At 41.0% G+C, this 18597-nt stretch overlaps 2 pseudogenes; one reads left to right on the top strand and one right to left on the bottom strand.

The window, feature by feature from the left end:
- Positions 1–4608: 4608 nt before the first annotated feature.
- Positions 4609–17110, bottom strand: LOC148031684 (sucrose-phosphatase 1-like; annotated as a pseudogene).
- Positions 17111–17474: 364 nt separating this feature from the next.
- Positions 17475–18027, top strand: LOC148031685 (adenosylhomocysteinase 1 pseudogene; annotated as a pseudogene).
- Positions 18028–18597: the final 570 nt, after the last annotated feature.

Raw genomic sequence — 18597 nt, forward strand, 5'->3', positions numbered from 1 at the left:
TCCTACAATTTCTGGCTGTGCTACCTGCAGAGATCTGCTCCCAAAATAGAAAATGAAAGCAACACTGCTCCTCTTACCAGAACACTGCGAGCTTGGCTTGCTTTCTTGAGCTCCTTACCACGAACAAGGCTCTGATACCATGTCAAGATTGTGGGAGAGAAGGAAGGAGTCTCACTTGTAGCTTTCTTGCTTGCACAATGGGGGAATACACACAAGGGTGGAGGCTGAAAACAGTTTTCCTCTTCTTAGTTGTGGAAGCCAAAAGAACTCAAGTACAAAGAAATAGAAGAACCCTAGATATGGGTCAAAAACCAAACTCAACTAACTAAGGTGGCATACTAACTGAGCCACGAACTAGAGTAGATAAGGATAGCTATCATGTAGCTATTATTCATGGGCGGTGTACCAACCGCATCTGCAACTGACAAGTCGGTGACATAAATACACAACGGTCACCCTGGCGTATCACGAGTGGAGCTCGATATCTCAACAGTGAGAAGCCTATAGAAGCACCACAAGTGGCACACACTCACACTTTGATGTAGTCATGGTATGTGGTTCCTTTGCTCTTCGTTTACATCCTCCCTGGGATACATCTGCCTCCTATATGCATAGCCAAAAATGTTGCAAATTAGTGTAAGATGTTTTCATATTTATGTGAAAAGTGAACATCTACTAATAAACTATCTATTATAAACAAAACATTTGCAACAATGGAATCCTCCAGGAGCTCTCAATTAATAGAGAGATTGCACTTTAGTGCAGAAAATTGAATTGGGAATATCAGCCTCTCAAAAGTAGAAGCAATGAGAGGCAGTATTTGACTCTAGAATGCAATGCAATAATGGGATATTGAATGAATGATGTATGATGTATCAATCCAGTTGAGAAACATCTACAACTCAATGCATCAGGTGAAGATCCCAAGATCTTTAGATGAGTTTTTTGTGAAGTAATTAGTGATGTTGATGTTGATGTTGATGAATGGAGAAAGTGGGGAGCAAAGCATTCATGTCAACATACCTCAAGCTATGAAGCTTATGGAAATCCATAAAGATATCTACATATAGAAAAACATTACTTAGCAATGACAAGTGAAGATGATGGCTTATTCCCAGCATTTATCTATCTTAGACAAGATGACATCTATCAAAATGTCAAAGATTTAGTCTTTTAGTTTTGGATGGATGAGACACGGATATCCCGTAACAAAAAGGATGTTTATAGTAAAAGACTTGATAGGTGTTCATATGTAAAATATTTAGTCCACCTTTTGGAGGAGGCTTATATAGTGTTTTGTTTTGTATATACCACTCTTTATTAGAACTATAGCCTGGTTTGGGAGTTTTGCACCACTTCTTAATCATTTTGTAATGCTAAAAAAAAATTTAACATTTACTACCCTAGTCTATAGCAATTCCAAATGTAATTTTTAATTTAGCATCTCTTTGTGTTTGAAGCAATGTTATTAGTGAGCAGTTTAAGTGTAGGTGAAGCTCTGACAAAAGCATAGCAAAATTTGCCAAGCTTGTGGGAATCTACAAAAGAGACTTATTATACAACCAAATGTCACTTAATAGTGGCAAGTGAAGCCAGTACTTTGTTACCTATATTTGAAATTTAGTATACTAGTTTGTAATAGTTTACAATATTGTTTTTCTTAAGCACTTCTAAATATATCTAAATCACTTTATTGGAGCTCATTACAAGTGATGCACTACAACTCTTTTCTATCTCTAAACCAATTATACACCATTGGTGTATCTCTTAATCAGATTTTTATTTTATTGGAGGTAAGTAAAAGTCATGTACTACAATGCACAAGCAGTTGTAGCCAGTACTAATATTATTGTGCTACAACTAACAAGAGGTGTGTGACCAATTACAAGTGATATTATGCCACTTACAAGTGCTATGCTACTAATTAGGGATTTTTTCTTAGCTTATAATCACTTACAAGCACTTTGCCACTATGCGCCACCACTTATAAGCTATGTCTCCCATTGGAAAAGGTGTGTTATACTATCACTACAAGATACAGGGCACATACTGAAGTTCAAAGTGAAACAAATATTCATTAAAATAATTGCCTCCCCCCGTCGGTCATCCCTAAAAGCATCAGTATAGGCATCTCTATAAATTCATTCGCTAATAGAGTCACTATTTGTGTCACTATCTACATCACCAACATAGGTAATGATGCAAATAGTGATGCTTTGTGACTCACATATTGACTAAGATAGTGACACATGTAGTAAATTAGCGATGTAAATAGCGATGGTCACAGAGAAAATAAATTTTTTGGTGGAAGAACAGCAAGGTGTCTTGCCACCCATAGCACCATATATTGAATAATGTTTTGCAAAGCAATTACATATTGAATATGCAATCTCATCAAGATAGTCACAAAACTACTTAAAACTACAAGACTAATAACTCATAAAATAATTACAAGAATGGTGATGACAACTCATAAAATTACATGGAACCATGGAGACATGAGAGCCAAAACAAACATGAAAATCCATCTATAAATATCGTAAAGTGCAATTTTATACAAAATATGATAAATATATCTAAGAAATGCTACAAACCTACATGGATCATAGGAACCAAAAAGATAAGGATGTGCACTCCACGAATCCAAGTATATGATATAGATCCTCACTATCTAAAAGCTCGTCCCAACACAAAGGAGCATCGAATGGACTTTACAAAATAAACAACCAAACATTAGTCTACCATACATAATGCAACACAAAAAAACTAGTGACTACAGACAAGAAAGAGGATTGACTTACTCGGCCGTTGTGTGTATACAATCTATCGATAAGTGCAGTGAGATTGTGTCTCTCTACATATCAAGTCTCTAAACCTATGGGATCGTTGTTTGTGATAGAGTGCTACAAAGAAAACAGAATAGCATTGTTAAAAACAAGGTTGTTAGTACAAGTGATATTTCAAATAAGAAAGCAAGAATAACTAAAAGAAAACTTACAAAGTTCTCCAAATAAGTCATGCGGCCACTACTCCTCAGATGATATACAACGCCCTCGGGGGGGTCATTTATGAATATATGTATATATAACGTGAGTTCAAAATAAGGGTTTTTTAAAATACTATTTTTATACATTTTTTACATATAGAAGGGTGTCATATAAAGGGGTTACTTATAGATTGAATAGAAAAGGCTTGTGTTTTATTCAGGAAAAATTTACAGATTAGGATATTTATAAATAGGTCATGAACGCACGTTATATCGAGATATATATATAGTGAACCCCCCGAGACAACGCCTACCTCCAATCTTACCCTCAAAGCCTCCCACTATTGCCGCCATCATATTGGAGAGTTTGTGGCCTCCTCCTTAAGTCTTTCCCAATCCTCTATTCTTGATTGCCTTGCATGCTTTTGATTGTCTATGTGGCATGTATGCATACACCTAGTGGAAAACCTCTCTACCATTGTATGTAACGAAAACTCCTCATGCAAAGATGCTGCTACATAGTTGTTGCTCCCCTCTAGTATATTCTTCCAATGGTCTAGAATGTTGTGCCTAAATACTTATTTGCACAACTCTCCCATGCAAGATATTACCCTCCTCCCCTCATCATTCATGATCATGGAGCTTGTCTTGTTATCTACAAGGTATCCATCCCTTAGTAGGATATGTCTAAGGTGTAGTCTCTCCCACCTCCAACCACACTCCTAGGCATAACTAGGAGACCCCTATACATCTAGCGTACTTGTGGGGCTAGTATCTCTCAGAGTAGCACCCATAAGGGAACCACTTGTTGCAAACTACTGAGTAAAACCCAACGTCACAGTGTTTTGCACAGGGGTTCATGAAAAGTCACTCGCCGTAGGGACGCTTTTGCAATGGGAGTACGTAAAATAATTATCCAGAAGAATTTTAGATTCAAGACGAATGAGAAAACTAATTCTTTGATTAAAGATATAGACAAGATACAAGATCAAAAGACTCTTGGATATGATCAAAAGACATATGAAGAGCTCAAGTTGGAACTTGTGATGACAAATTGTTCATTGATATGATGCCAGATAGTAAAGATGATGAGGTTGATATAGAGAATTTCACCGTGTCTCTTTTAAGCAAAAGATCACTCGCTAATTGGAAGACAAGGTCCAAATCTCAAACTGAGAGAGAAGAGAAGAAGGTGGGAAGTGACTAATGGAGAAAACTTCGAGAAAGGTGAGGAGCTCAACGCTCAAACTCTATAGCCTCATCAAGGAGCTCAAAGATCGAACTCAAGCCACCCTCATATGTGACTCGATGGCAAAAACTTCAAAGTAGGACAGAGACATAAAACTCAACCTCAAGCCTCTCTCTCCAATTTGATGGCCTCCAAGCCTCTCATAGTGTCTCCCTTTTCTAGTTTTCTCTCCTACATCCTTAGGTTTGTGCTTTTATTTATCCAAAAAATCCTAAGTTTTTTTTTAACGTTTAGCTAAAAAAATGTTAAGGCTATGCTTTTAAAGCTTAAGCTTTAAAGAATAACCTTAAAAAGCTTAAATGCTTGAACTTCCGCCTTTTTTCTTACGATCATTGCCCATGATTAAGCCATGATCGGGAGCCAATCAATGAGTTTAGAAGGAGCCAGTATAGCCTTGAAGCCATGTCTCATGCTTGTGTGTCCAAAGAATCTGATTTGCACCCACCTCTAGATCAAAAACTGTTGTTGTCATTCGGCATGTTACTTCTTTAGCTGTTCGTTTCCAATGGTCAAATCTAACCATCCATATTCTATCAGCTATTGTCTTTATGCGAATGCCATCAACCCACATTTGGCATAGTGCACCCTTGTATGAACCATAGCTAGACTTCAAATCTTCTAGTTCTTTAGAAGCAGCAATTTCCTTTCCCCAAGGTAGTATTGAAGTACAAGAGGGAGCCACAACATATGAATGCTCCACTTCTACTCGTAGTCATCTCTCGTATAGAATATGGAATTCCACTATCTGATGTGCCACCCTAGAGAATTCTTCATGATTCTCTTTCTTGAGCAGTAATTCATGGCTATCTCTAGGTGACTCATTTGGGTGTAAACCAAAATGCTGCATCGCTTGGATAATGCCAACATCTCATCTCTCGTTTGCATGATATATTTTGGGGTTTCCTTTGGCATTCTCTGCATACTAGAGCAGGAGTTCCTTTTGCGCATTTCCAACTATCACTCCATAGACATCTGGAACACTAAAGAGTTCTGCATCATTTTTTGAATCTCCACATACTAAGTGGCCTTTAGAAACCTCTTCTCTGCTTTTAACTTGCGCAGAAGATAAGCCAAGGCTTGACCTTTTCCTACGCCTTCTGGTAGAATGTCCAAATATATCCCCCCCACTATAAATCAGTTTTACTCTAAGAAATGCACTGCTCATAGAGGGTTCTCTTTCCAGCCCTCTTTTAATTGCTTCAACGTGAACCATTTGGCCTGTGTTAACAGCTCCTACACTAATGCAAGCTTTCATGCTACAAATAAATATGACAGAATCTGTGTAAACACCCTCAAGGATCATTTTCTCAAAATAATCAAACAATTCATGTTCAGTATATATCTAGCAATTATCTCAGCCCATGAAACATGATCTCTTACTAGTAGTCCATCAAACACTAGGCGTGCTTCTACAAACTAGTTATTGGAGATAGTCTATATTCCCCATGAAACATGATCTCTTACTGGTAGTCCATCAAACACTAGGCGTGGTTCTACAAACTAGTTATTGGAGATAGGGTTGGTTACAGGTTTGCCTACATTTAGAATTGCAGAATTTCATAAGGTATGCGAAGCATGTTAGTTTGGTAAGCAAGCAAGACAACCATTTTCACATGACAGAGATGTAAGCAAAAATATCCTTGATGTTGTGCATACAGATATTTGGGGGCCTACACAAAATGTATCTCTTGGAGGTAGTTCATACTTTGTCACATTCATTGATGATTGTTCTAGAAAGCTGTGGGTATATTTTATGAAGGAAAAGAGTGAAGTGTTTGAGCACTTTAGAACTTTCAAGGCTGCAGTTTAAAGAGAAATAGGCTTGAAAGCAAAGTGCTTGAGGTCAGATGGAGGGGGAGAGTATCTCTCAAATGAGTTCAGTGATTTTCTGAGGTCTCATGGAATAAAGAGACAGTTCACATGCAGGTATACCCCACAGCAAAATGGGGTTGCATAAAGGAAAAACAGGCATATTGCAGAAGTTGCACACGCCTTGATGGCTAAAAATAATATGCCTAAGAATTTTTGGTCTAAGGCTATTCATACTGTTGTTTATATTATGAACAGAACTCCCACAACTGCAGTTCATGGTATGACCCCTGAAGAATGTTTTACAGGTAAGAAGCCTGATGTCTGACACTTGAAAGTGTTTGGTTGTATTGCATATGTTCATGTGCCAGATGAGTTGCGAAAGAAACTGGATCCAAAGGCTGAAAAGTGTGTCTTTCTTTGATACTCTTTAGAGCAAAAGGGGTATCATTGTTATAACCCTGTCACATGTAAGTTCAGAGTGAGCAGGGATGTAATCTTTAATGAAATGAGCAGTTGGTATGCATCTAGTGGTGATGTATTGGTTGATGATGATGATGATGATCATGACACTCATGTGCACGCTGAAAAGCAAGAATCACAGACTCTTAGTGGACCAGAGACATCATCTGGCAGTTCTTGGTCTGGGAGACTAAGGAGTATCTCTACATCTTTAGATGCATCTAGTAGCACTACAAGTAAAGACAAAGAAAAGAATAAAGTGTCAGATGGCATTGATGTAGTTCTTGATGGAGACTCCAGTGGCTCAGAGAGCTTGGATAATGAGCTTGGCGTTCCTTCAGTGAGGACTCCAGGTGTCCAGAGAGCACGCGTCAATGCAAAGACTCCATTGAGTGATCCAGTGGTACGTAGGTCTAGCAGGGTGAGATATCCTGTTAATAGATTTGGTTTTGAAGGTTATGCAACTCACCATTATGCTTATATGGTGAAAGTGATTGAGGATGTTGAGCCCACATGTTTTGAGGAGGCTATTGGTCATGCTCATTGGGATGCAGCAATGGATGAGGAGATGGTTGCATTAGAGGCCAATAAGACTTGGGATCTAGTATCATTGCCGAAGGGCAAGAAAGCTATTGGATGTAAGTGGGTTTATAAGATTAAGCACAATGTAAATGGTTCTACTAGTAGGTACAAAGCTAGGTTGGTTGCAAAAGGCTATGCCTAGACATATGGCATAGATTATGAAGAAACCTTCAGTCCAATTGCTAGGATGGCAACTGTCAGATGTGTGATTACTTCGGCAACAGCCAAAGGTTGGAGGTTTTATCAAACGGATGTGAAGAATACCTTCTTGCATGGTGATTTGCAGGGAGAAGTGTATATGGATCAGCGAGCAAGTTATGAAGATTTAGAGCATCCCACGTATGTGTGCAGGTTGAAGAAGGTGCTCTATGGGCTCAATCAAGCACCTAGAGCATGGTCTGACAAGATCAGAGAGTATCTTGCTAATATTGGCTGATGCTGATCACTCACTTTATGTGAAAAAGGGAGATGCAGGTTTGGTCATCATAGTCATCTATGTGGATGACTTGATTATTACAGGTGATAATGATAGTGGGATTGCTGAACTCAATGAATTTTTGAAGAACAAGTTTGAGATGAAGGATTTAGGTGAGCTAAGGTACTTCCTTGGCATTGAGGTGATAGATGTGATGATGGTATATGGCTGTCCCAAAGACAGTATGGCTTGGATATGTTGTCCAAGTATGGTATGACAGCATGCAAACCACTTTCAGTCCCGTTGGAGCAGAATATAAAGTTGAGTGTTGATGTTGGGGATGAGATAGAAGACCCTACTATGTTCAAGAGGATAGTGGGGAGTTTGATCTACATGACCATTACAAGGCCAGACTTGAGCTACGTTGTTGGTCTTGTGAGTCGGTTTATGCAAGTACCTAGAAAGCCACATTTGGATGCAATTAGATGCATATTGAGATATGTGAAGTCCACATTACACTATGGACTTTTCTATGAGGCAGGTACAAATGTACAGGTGTTTGGATACACAGATGCAGATTGGGCTAGTAGTATATCTGATAGAAGATCTACCAGCAAATACATGTTCTCTCTTGGTAGTGCAGCAGTTACTTGGAGCAGCAAAAAGCAATCTAGAATTGCTTTGTCGAGTACAGAGGCCGAGTATAGAGGTGCTACTATTGCAGCATGTGAGGTAGTATGGCTGCAAAAGTTATTGGCTGATTTAGATGTGTAGGTGAAAGATCTAATTGTCATTTATTGTGACAACATGAGCAGTATACAGTTGGCTAGGAACCATGTGTTCCATGCCAGGACAAAACATATTGAGGTACACTACCACTTTGTGAGAGAAGGTACTAGCAGGTGAGATTGACTTGGTGTATGTCAGCACACAGGATCAAATAGCTGACATCTTCATGAAGGCATTGGGTACAGAGAAGCTTCAAAAGTTTCGAAGCTTACTTGGAGTTACAGAGATGTAGTTGAACTTGAGGGGGAGTGTTGAGATGACAAGCTAAATACATGCAGACATCAATAATGGACCGCCTGGTTAGATGGGTCCACATGTCTACACTTAGCACGTTGGTGGTCATTATGACTCTCACATAGCCACTGACTCATTACTTATTATATTCAGGTTGTTACACCTATTTACAGCTGGCATAGTTATAGCGCCAGTCGACTAGTGTAGTTGGTTATGCATTGTTTGACTTAGTAGGCCACTTTCCTTTATGTTGTATCTTATCTATACTTTGTATACATTTGTAAAGTGTGTGGAAGAAGAAGAAGGAGAAACCAGTAAGAAAACGTTTTGGCATCCATCTCTCTTCTTATCTCCTGAGTGAGCCTCTCCTTGTGCATTCTATGTGTGTTTGGCGCAGCATCTTGAGCAAGTCCCCCCATCACGCAATTCTTGACACAAAGGGAGTATGCCAATGTGCACAGTTGATCGTGCATCTACGCATCCCAACCCATTTGGCATAGGTGCAAGAAGGAAGGCTGAGGAGTCTTATTGTGCAATGTGCCAAAGAGAATGAGGTGAGAGTGACGGCGCAGGAGGTTGTCCCATGTGTGTAAAGGGAAACGAGAACATACCTATCTCCAAGTGTCGAAACATCCCCCAATCCTTACCTCTCAGTTGATGAAAGGGAAATCAATCATGCTCAGACCCTCCTTTGTCTCACGCTCTGTTGATGATAACATGAGAGCAACCAAGTTCATCACATCCCATTAATTAAATCCTCTAGGACACTTGTGCGAAGGTTGTATGTCTTGTGTGCAATTGATGGTGCAACAGTGTATCCCACCTTGTGCCAACATAAGTGCAAGAAGGGAAGGTCAGGGAGCCTTATAGTACCATGCACAAGAATAAGTTGTGCTTTCTGCATTGAGAGGCCCATCCCATGCGTGCAATGCTCCATTCACACATCTTACCTCTCTGTTGGATAGAAAGGGCAAGGGCTGGTCACTCACCCTACCCTCTGTCTCACACTCTATTAATGATTACAGAGGGCAACCCATACTCACATTGTCATCCGGTTAGGATGAAAGCTCACAATGCTCAAGGTTTGTTGATGAAGATTAGCTTTCTCTGGTTGGTAATGTCACTTGCATTGGTTGATGAAGAGATGTACCCATGGAGGTAGCCAACAAGTCTAATTCTCAAATTGCATATTGGAAATATGGTCTGTTTTAGGAGTTAGAAACACTTGATGAGGTTGCAAGATTCAGTGCACCAAGGAAGGCAGCTTTGGGACTTTTGTGATAAGAGTTCTGTAAGAGATTCAACTATCCTGGACTATTGGGTGTTACCACCTTTTCCACAACAACTTCCCGGCCGTCCAAGGGTGTGTGCCACCATATCTTGGAACAAGGCCTGCTATGACAAGGAATTTCTTCATTTTCTCCCATAACAGTCTTGTTTTTAAAAAAATTATTTTTTTCTTTTATTTTCTTTTGCCCTACTCCCAAGGGTGTTTCCACCATTTCTTGAAGAATAGGTTGGTATGATAGGGACTGAAGTCCTTTTCTCCCATGTGTGTGTGTGTGTGTGTGTGTGTGTGTGTGTGTGTGTGTGTGTGTGTGTGTGTGTGTGTGTGTGTGTGTGTGTGTGTGTGTGTGTGTGTGTGTGTGTGTGTGTGCACGCGTGTGTGCGAGTGTGTGTGTGTGCGAGCGCGCGCGAGCGCGCACACGCATATATACATATATAGGAATGCCATGTATCAAAATCATCCTCACCACCGCTAATGCATCAAACAAAAAGGAAGCCAAGGAGAGGGGGAAAGGTGGCTATGAGGGGCTAATAGAATGGAGCCACATTATCAGGATCAACAAGGGGGCTATCATGAGCATTAGGTAAAGCCATACCGACCATCATGCAAGGAATGAGGGAGCTAGTGATTGTTAGGATCCCTAGGGATGGTAATACATTTTGAGATGATAGCCATTAATCAAGAAGGGATCATCCGAAGCATCGACTATCTAGACTTGGATAGAGCCATTAGGGTTGATGGAAAGTACCTTAGAGGGGCCCATCCAACATTGTTGAAACGTGCCTGGAAACTTTCCAAATCGAAAATCATAGGCTAGGACTAAGTCACCTTCCTTGAACTCTTTCTACTTGATGAAGGTGTCATGATAGGCCTTTCTAGCTTGCATAGCTCCCATGCACTATAAGGCCATCCTACGAGTCTCATCTAGATATTTTAGATGCAAAGAGATAGCATTTCAAGGACTCGTAATCTCCCAAGCATTCTTTGATAGCCACATGCAGAGAGGGTAGCTTGAGTTCAACAGGAAAGACGGCTTCTATTCCATACACAAGTTGGAAAGGGGTTTGTTCTGTAGCAGTCTTATGGGAGGTTTCCTATGCTAGAGGGCCTCTGTAAGTCGATCGTCCCAATCATGACGATGTGTGGCAACAATCATTCTTGTCAAGATCAAGGAGAGGATATGATTACTAACTTTGACTTGGCCATTGGCTCTGGGGTAATAGGGTGTGGACTCATGATGGCAGATCTTGTACAGCTCTATCAATTCTTCCATAATCTTGTTAAGGAAGTGAGTACCTCTGTCACTTACAAGCTCTAGGGGACTGCCAAAACATGTGATGATATTCTCATACAGGAACAAGGCCACGCTTTTTCCATCATCCTGCTTGAGAGCTTTGGCTTCACACCACTTTGCCATGTAGTCTGTAGAGACCAAGATATATCTGTTCTATTTCCTTCTAACACTATATTGGGAAATATGGGAATTTCCCATAAGTTTGGGACACATGGTCAAATGTTTGGATTTGTCATAACTTGAACACTACAATTCCAAATTGAGCGCTCTATAGATCAATAGATTTCATTTTTCAAGTGCTTTCCAATGATAGGTCACATCATATGGTTTTGAGAAACTTGTGGGCATGTTATCCGGGTGCCACCTTTTTAGTATTCAAAAAATGGGAATTGGGAGATTTCCAAACTCACTAATATTGTGTTTTCTGGTTGTTGGATCAATGGGACCAACAAAGTCAATTCCTTGCTTCTCTAATAGATTTAGGGGAAGGATGGATTGTAGTAGTATGGCACTAGATTTGGTAGGCTTTCCCATTCTCTGACAAGCATCACAACATTTGTAATAGTCATAGGCATCCTTGTGGAGGGTCAACCACCAATATCCTGCAAGCAAGGCCTTTCTAGTTCTCACTTCTCCTACAAAGTGTCTGCCACAGGGCTCTTCATGGCATGCTTTTAGCACAATTCCAATCTCTTCTCCTGCAACACATATTTGCAATACTTCATCCTTGCCTTTTTTATACAGAGCACCACCTAATAGGGTGTAGGGGGTTGATTCCAACATAAGCTTCTTCTTCACATGGCTCAAGACACTATGGGGATACTATTGGGTTGCCAAGAGGTTGGCTATATATACATACCATGGGGTAACAGTTTCAATAGGAAACAGGAAAGCATCCAGAAGGTCTAGATCATCTTGCTCTTCTTCATTACTCTAAGGGATTCGCAACAAATGATCAGCCAGGACATGGAAGTGATCGGGTTTGGTAACCACTTCAAAGTCAAACTCCTGAAATAGAAGGAGTCATCTCATCATTCTTCCCTTCACATCGGCTTTATTTATCAAGAAGGATACAGTTTCATGTGCCAATCTATCTTTTCTATGAAAAATCCAATAACTGGCTAAAAAAGAAACTTGCTTTTTGCATGCCATCCTAATCTAGAAGTTTTCATATCTTTTTCGGATATTTACAATAAATAATAAGCTAAAATTGTCCAAAAATCTAGTAATTTTGGTTCATTCATGCCACTCACACTAGTACTAATGACTCAGATCATATTGACTCTCTAGATCAGCCACTTTGTAAGCATAGGTTTCCCATTCTGTTGTGAAGGTTGTTTTAGATTGATCTTCTTCTGCAATCTAGACTTGACTGTATCCATTGAATCCATCCAAGAGAGAATAGATCTCATGGCTTGCCACTATGTCCAACAATTGATCTATGAAAGGGATAGGGAAATGATCCTTCTTCATTTTGGAATTCAGCTTTCGAAAGTCCACATATATTCGTAGCTCTCCATTCTTCTTTGGTACTACCATAGTGGGAAAAACCCATTCACTATTGGCCACTGGATAGATATACTCAACTTCAAAAGAGCTTCAATAGTTCGGCTTTCATTAGGCGGAGTAATTTGGATTCATACGCCTCTGTCTTTGCCTCACAAGTTTAGCATCAGGCTCTAGGTCGATGTGATTTTGGCACACCGTGGGATAAATCCCCTTCAGATATATGTATGACCATGCAAACACGTCTAAGTTCTCTTTCAGTGGTCTCATAGGACCAATAGCTCTTCTTCTGAAAGATTTATACCCACTTCAGGTGATATTCAGTACCTTTAGATCCACAAACGTTAATTGCTTTTCACCTTCCACTTCGCAAATGAATGTCCCACAGACTACTTCTGGGTAGAGATCTGACTCCTTCAAGAGAGTGGTCTCCTCTTTTAATGGTCCACTGGAACCAACTTCCTCATTACCAGATTCATTCAATAACCTTTGGTTTTTAGGGAGACTAGAATACTCTATATGACTATTTAGACTTAGAGTTGTTTCCCTTGATTTCACATACCCAACCCAAGCTGCTCTTGCAAAGCAACACAAAGCCTACATGATTTATGTTACAAAGGTTGAGAATACTAAGATTACACTTATGATGCCATTACAAAAGCACTTTTTGGCTACCTACAAGAATTGTTTTGCCGATGAGTATTCACTTCAATTGCCACCATCTAGAGGAGAGTTAGACCATAAGATAGAACTATTTCTTGGAGTTTCTCCTCCACATAAGGTGCCTTATAGGCATAGTCCACTTCACCAAAAGAAAATTTAGCAAAAATTCACTAAAATCCTAGGTAAAAGCCTCATCTTTCCTAGTTTATCACCCTTTGGATCATTTATACTTCTTATCTAGAAAGAAAAACAAAAAGTACTTCATGTGTATCGAGCGTAGGGCACTAAACAAAGTCACTATAAAAAATTGGTATCCTATATCTTGTGTCAATGATTTGATTATCAAGTTTTGTAATGAAGGAGACCTAGGAGAGAGAAGGAGAGAAGGGAGAGACTACAGAGAGAGAGAGAGAGAAAGAGAGAGAAAGAGGGTGACAAGGAGAGAGAAAGACTAGGAGTAGAGAGAGAAAGACAAGAAGAGGAGAGAGAAATGGCTGGCAGCCATGGAAGGACAGGGAATAAGGTGAAGAAGGTGAAAGGACAAATGTATATTTATCAAAATGGTCCCCTAATCAGGTCCCTGTACACCTTAAATACCCCATTTGTGTAACCGGGTATTCACATGTCTAACCCCGTCCCGTGTAAGACCCTATAATCCCATTCTTTACATTCCATCTCGACCCGGAAGGTTTTTGTCCTCAAAAACAAAAAGAGGACATATTGGTATGGCTGGGTAGGGGGGAAAGGGGTGGGGGGGAAGAGGGGGAGAGGGGAGGGAATCTTGTGGAACAGTGGCCTATGAGCATGAGGGAAGAAGGTAACTCGGTACAAAGATAGGCACCAATTCCAAACAAGAAGGGCTAGACAACACCCTACAGCATGCTATCCCGAACAGGCCTGCAGTGGAAAACTAATCATAACATGCCATGGGCAACTCCAAACGAGACGTTCCGCATGTCAAAATGAAGCTCGTTGAGCGTACTTTCAGCCCAGGTAGGTCATGCATGGGTGCAATTAATGCAGGCCCAAAATTGATCGAAAATAGATGGCTATCTACTGCAAAACAGGCCCAAATCGAGTTGTCCTTCAGCCAAGGTTGCCGCCTCAAGGCAAGGGGACTGCACCGAGGGAGTGCTAATGTAGATAGAGCTTTTTTCCAACCCGCAGGATCAAATGGATAACCTACATAGTAAGCATCACCAGCATACAGGTCATCCATGCAAGCATGGGTCTACCACCGAGGTCAAATGGAAAGTGGTTATCCTTTCCATGCATTGGGTTACCATCCACAAGTAAAGCTAGAATGGTCAGAACCACTAGTTGTTGCATCGAGTCTACCATAAGCATCATATGATTGAGCTCGGTTTGTGCTTGGATGTTGTCAATAACACATGGGGTTGCATAAGCTAAAAAGTTTACTACATCAGCCCCTAAGTGCTGCATATTCATGGACCCTGGATTCTTAGTGATGTCCAAGCATTCAAACTGCAGGTCTGTGGACTGAAGGGGCTCCCACATGGGGTCATGATCATCCAAATCCACATGCTTCCCATGATCTTCTTTCTTGAACTGAAGTTCTTGTTATGGACGCGTACCAAAATGGTCTTCAACAAGATCTTCTCCATCCTTTGCATCATAATACTCTAATACCAAGAGTATTTTGGCAGCCTTTGCCCTACATCTGGCTTGATGATTACAAGATATTGGCTTAGCACATCGATAGCATAATCCCACAGCATGCAATTCCCGTATCGTATCACTAGTAAGGTGTCTAATGCGTTTAGCCTTAGATAGCAATCTACACACATGCTCATCACCATCGGTCAGCTCACTAGCAATAATTCTGACATGATGCTTATAGTCATCTTGCTGCTCATGTACAACAGATGGCTGTCCATGCTCATGACCATAATGCTCATGCTGTCCATATGGATGGTCATACCAATGTGACTGCTGCTCATAATGATATTCATGCTGTCCATACTACATATGGTGATAATAGCCCTATTGCTCATATACATCTATTTGCTGCTGACTATTACCAAAACTTTGGCCATATTGTTGCCCATAAACATGCTGCCCAAGATTGCATGATGACTGTCCAACATGACTTCAATGGTGTCCTTGCATCCTAGGCTGACCATAAGTATGATAAGTGGCAAGTCCATGAGCATAGGTAACGGCATGATGCTGGTCATAATCACTAGCTTGCTGCTCCTGCATTACATAAGAATCTCCATATGCATGCTGTTGACCAATGTTGTATGAGCTACCATTTACATGTCCAAGATCATGACTTGCATAAGAACTATGTTGCTGCATAAAGGAATGCTTGTAAGCATAATCATGATGTCCATGATAGCCATATTGCTGATCAAATCCATTGGAGTATGATCCACCCTCATGACAAGGTACGTAGCCTAGGTGTTGCTCAAAGTCGTATTGTACAATACTTTGGTTATCAAAATTGCCCATATGTGATTTAGCTTAGCACTCGGCAGCTGACCTCACAGCGCATCTCTAAGTAACTACAGTTCCATCAAAGTGTTCAATTAAGTAAACCTGCCAATGGGGTTATAGACTCCAGAATGGACCTCCCTATGGCATTAATTCTGCTGCATTAATTCTGTTGCAGATGACTGCATGAGTTGCACCACCAGTTGATCAACAAGGAAGTCAAGATGGTCACTGTCTCACACACAGCAGATGCTTCTTTATCAAGCTCTCAAAGATCTCAGTAGTAGTGTCTACCAACTACTTTCACACACATCAATAAACAGCCTCAATTCTGAAATGCAATAGGCATTACACTTTCTTGTCATGACATCTCAAACTCCATTGCATATGCCAATACAATAAATTCATCATCCACTCCATTGCATGTGCCAATGTCATCTGCTCTTCCCTGCAACTGGTTTGGTTCAGCCAGTCACTCAACCTGCCTTTCACAGAATTTTTGCTCTTGTATTTTCATCTATCTCACAAGCAACAAGTGAAACACATGCGATATTTGGTCACTTGCTCAAACAAGAAGAGCAGCCTACAAAAGTGCCATAGCTAGCACAGAAAACCATACAATTCCAAGCTTGTGTATCTGAAGCACTATTCTGGAACTAGTCCTGATTATGGGAGAGTAGATCCAAATTATGTCATGAATACTCCAAGCAAAGAGCGTTCTGCAAAACAAATGCCATGAAAAGAAGTAGGCCGAGAGAACCCCAATTGGTTTCAGGGTACTGCAGTGCTGTCAGGCAGTACCTATGGCTTTTTGAGGAGCAGCGAAGCATGGAGTTCCTTATCCTGGCAAGAAAGCTGTGGATGATGAGATAAACCTTTACCGATGGGTGTTGCTGAAGAATGATTTTGGTACAATTATGGAGACCTTGGATCTTGAAGTGAAGAACACTTGCAGTGATACTAAAATAGTCAGAAAGGCTTTGCATTTTGCTCTGTTATGTAGTAACAAGCAGCCTTCTTTCGTGTGGATTGCAAGCATCAAGAGGTCATCCACAAGTTGGGAAGGAATTCAAGATCCTACGATCAGTTCACTGTCAAAATCCAACACTCAATCAGAAGTTATGATTTCATATGAACATCATGTTGGTCTGAAGAAAGATAATGGCTATGGCACGATGGGGAAATGTCGGTCTATATCACTACCCTTGGTAGCCTCTGTTAAGATAACTAGTGTAGATAGTTGTTGCAGCATGAAAGACAGATGCCATAGGGGACTGCTTGATAATCGAAGAGCTCTTCGTAGCAGCACTCTCAGCAGAGCAGAGTGTTGCTCCACCACCTCCCATACATGTCCCTGATGCTGTAGAAGACGACATGTCAATTGGCTCTCTTACACCAGAGGCAAATCCATCCCATTTTAATGAAGAGAATGTGCTGAATGAAGCCAAGGTTAACCAGGATTCTGCTATTTATGAGGAGCACGAGCTAATGGATAGTGCAAGCGACATGGTGCAAGCAGATGCGTTTTCAGAAACCATAGAAAATGGGAGATGTAACTCCACTGTATCTACTGCTTCAAAAGTCCCAGAGACTGCGTCTAGAAGACTGAGCACTTCAGGCATAAAACATGACCAAGGGGAGTCTAGATCCCCACCTTAAAAACAATGGCCTCTTCAGTGGCCTCTCTGTACTACATTTTTGTTATCATGCTCCCAGGAGCATACCAGGTTCCCAACTGTCATGAAGGAGAGGCTGGTCGGTGTCTCTGAAGAGACCACCACTGGGGTCCATCGTCTATATCAGATGCAGGCCAATGGTTTCTTGATTTTTCTAGCCATTAATGTCAATGATTCAGTGACTAATAGTAAGTTTGACAACCTGTATGGGTGCCGCCACTCACTGCCTGATGGACTCATGAGGGCCACTGATGTAATGATTGTTGGAAAAGATATAGTTGTCTATGGTTACAGTGATGTTGGCAAAGGCTGTGCTGCTGCCATGAGGGCTGCAAGGGCTCGAGTAATTGTCACAGAGGTTGATCCAATCTCTGCATTGCAAGCCTTGATGGAAGGTATTCGTGTCTTAACCTTGGAGGATGTCGTGGAAACTGCTAACATTTTTGTAACAACCACCTAATGTAAAAAAAATCACTATCAAGCCTTAAATTGATCGTTGGGTGTTCCCTAAGACCAAGACTGGCATCATTGTTTTGGCTGAAGGAAGGCTGATGAACTTGGATTGTGCCACTAGTCACCCCAATGACAGTAGGGGAGCTTTACGGGGGCAGCCCTAGGCTTGCCTCCCCTGCCTATCGAATCTGCTCCCCCTGCCCCTGATATGTAGAGTTACATAGCCCTTATGAGAGGTTTGCGGTCCTGTTCCTCCAGATCCCCTTCTGTCGTTGGCGTATGAACTTGCTTTCATGACCTCAAGCATACAAATGGCTTCAATCATTCTTTTGACATATGAGCAGAAGCCTATCTTGATCCGGAACACCAGTATGAAACAGATGCAGAGTGCCTCGAATGGCTATCTCCTAGATCGAGGGACTACAAAGGTCTCCTACGCATCTGAGATGGTTGCAGACTCCGAATCTAGAAGGCCTAAGTCATTGGCTCCATACGATGTGTAGAACCTAACCACATCCGATGAGCGCCCCTCAGAAACTGCCTATGAAGATTCCTGTAGCTTGAAGAGAAAGTGTATGAGTCTGAATGGGGACAGCATGAAGGATGCTTTCAAATCTAGTACATGGATTTGCTTGAGGAATTTAACCAAAGGAGAAAAGCGGCAGCTGTAGAAATGGCTAAAGTTGGAGTTATAGCAAGTGTGTATCCTCTCTTCCAAGTTGGAAGCAGGGGAG

This window comes from Lygodium microphyllum, chromosome 9 (assembly GCF_053477565.2).
Source record: "Lygodium microphyllum isolate KBCC chromosome 9, Lygodium_microphyllum_v1.1.10, whole genome shotgun sequence".
Lineage (NCBI taxonomy): Eukaryota > Viridiplantae > Streptophyta > Polypodiopsida > Schizaeales > Lygodiaceae > Lygodium > Lygodium microphyllum.